The sequence below is a fragment of the Otolemur garnettii genome, unplaced genomic scaffold (genome assembly GCF_000181295.1).
Source record: "Otolemur garnettii isolate 467f Iridium unplaced genomic scaffold, OtoGar3 scaffold00012, whole genome shotgun sequence".
NCBI lineage: Eukaryota > Metazoa > Chordata > Mammalia > Primates > Galagidae > Otolemur > Otolemur garnettii.
In genome coordinates, this window is record NW_003852407.1 from 21,287,386 (window position 1) to 21,289,759 (window position 2,374).

A 2,374-nucleotide genomic window follows, 5' to 3' on the forward strand; every position below is an offset into this window, starting at 1 on the left:
GGAAAACTCAGTAAATTTAAAGTAGATAAAAATAATCTTAATATTTTTGTATTAGTTCTTATTGTAGAATTTAAGTGTAGGAACAATAGTAATTTTTCCACTATACAAATATAATAAATTAATATTTTTAATTGATGGATACATTAATCATCAGTAGACCTATGTAAAATTACTAACAATATTCTACTATTATGTAATAGTATTTTAAATGTTGTATCATATACTTCATTTATCAGATTTTCAATTCAGAAATTTTATTCAACGTAATCTCTAAACATGTTTTCAGAGAAAATATCAGTATAGCATAGCATATAATTGAAGTATCTTGGTTTGCATTCTGTAGAAATTTTTTGTACTCAACAATACATTGTACATTAGAGCAAGTTACCCACAAATACAATCATGCAACATGTGTCACTCGTACACAAAGGAAACGTAGTAAGTCATGAGAACTGCTAACAGATATTGCTAAGTAAATTTTCTGGAAATGGATATCAATTCTTATGTATAAGAATTCTTGGTTGGGTGGCTTCTGTGGCTCAGTGTACTCAGTGCTGACCCCATATACTGAGGGTGGTGAGTTAAACCTGGCCCTGGCCAAAACTGCAACCAAAAATAGCCAGGTGTTGTGGCAGGCACCCCAGCTACTAGGGAGGCTGAGGCAGGAGAATCACCTAAGGCCAAGAGCTGGAGGTTGCTGTGAGTTGTGACACCATGGCACTCTACTGAGGGTGACAAAGTAAGACTCTGTCTCTTAAAAAAAAATTATACAATTCATATATATGAATTCATATATATTCTCATAATTTGTGGTTATCATTTTTTAGATAAATGATAACCACAAATTATGCAGTCGAGTTTCCCACATTTGGGGAAATCGCGGGGTCAGCACATCCAGAGTGCAACAGATAAGCCTCGCCCTGGGAAGACCACCTTTGTGATCATGGCATCTCCCCTGCCAGGTAAGTATAGGGATAGAATAAAAGACGTCAAGTCTTAAACATTTTTATAACAACTGACATATATCTATACTAGTGATGATGAAACAGTAAATTAAACTAAAAGCATATATGAAAACATATGATTACTATACGATGCCAACTTCAGGCTGAATCCTAAAACTGAGAATTTAGGATGAGGATTAAGATTCTTTAGATTCTTTTAAAATCACGTCTTAGCAAGTGAAAAAAATGGAAGGTACCTATTCCATATAATGAATTATGATTATTTTTTTCTTTTCAATTGTCCTTGGCATAAACATATAGACTTTTTTTGTTTGTTTGTTTGAGACAGACTCTCATTTTCTTGCCCCAGGCTAACATGCTATGGTATCTGCTCAATTCACAGCAACTTCAAATCTTGGGTTCAAGTGATCCTCTTGCCTCAGCCTCCTGAGTAGCTGGGGTGACAGGTGCCTGCCATGATGCTGGCTAATTTTTTTCTATTTTAAGTAGAGATGGGGTCTCTTGTTCAGGCTGGTCTCAAACTCTTGAGCTCAAGCAATCTACCTGGCTTGGCTTCCCAGAGTACTAGGATTACAGGTGTGAGCTACTGTGCTAGATGTACACTTTAGTAAGTATTTTAATCAATAGAATTTTGTATATTTTAAAATTACTAATTGTTTAAATGTTAAATATAAAATTTATCTTGACTTGCTAGAATGGTCTAAGCTGTTAGAAGATGCTTTCAGACAATTCCTTTTCTCAGCACACTTTCACCAAAATATAGCTGTTTTTTTTCCAAAACACAAACTCCCAAAATGGAAATCTCTAACCCTGCCCTTCTTACTGCTTAGTTATTTCTTAGGTATCAACCTCCTCATGCTCAGTCTACTCTGAATACAGCAAAATATTAGAGTCTCATGTGACCCTTCCCATTTAGCCTATAAAAACATTTCGGAAAATATTTTTACCATTTTTTCCTCCTCTTTTGCTCATGCCAGTTTTTCTTGTGAGCTTCTCTCTCTACGTTTGTCACTAAGTTAGTAATCCTCACTCCCTCAGCAACTCTCTTTTCTCAGAATGTTTTTTTCAATATTCCTATTACTTCCAACACACAGAATGATCATGGAACCTTATGTGTCATATTACTTTCAGTCACATGAATAACGTAGTGACAAGTTTGAAGTTTGTTCTCTCACACATTTATGCACGCAGTACAAAAATTATCCACCAGAAATATCTCTAAGTAAAAGGCATCATACAGTGACTTAATTTGCATCTCTGAGACTTGGTTTTCTATTATCCTCCACCCAAGCCAAAAGATATTAATTTAAATATTTTAAAAAGCATTACTAAATCTTTTAGCATTCCCGAAAATAACTACTAGACTGAGAGTCAATCTTTTGTTTATTCTGTGTATATTCTCATTAATA

The 2,374-nt window shown here is 34.5% G+C and overlaps 1 pseudogene; it reads right to left on the reverse strand.

Annotated features, from left to right (window-relative positions):
- Positions 1 to 816: 816 nt before the first annotated feature.
- LOC111723533 lies at positions 817 to 970 on the reverse strand (annotated as a pseudogene).
- Positions 971 to 2,374: the final 1,404 nt, after the last annotated feature.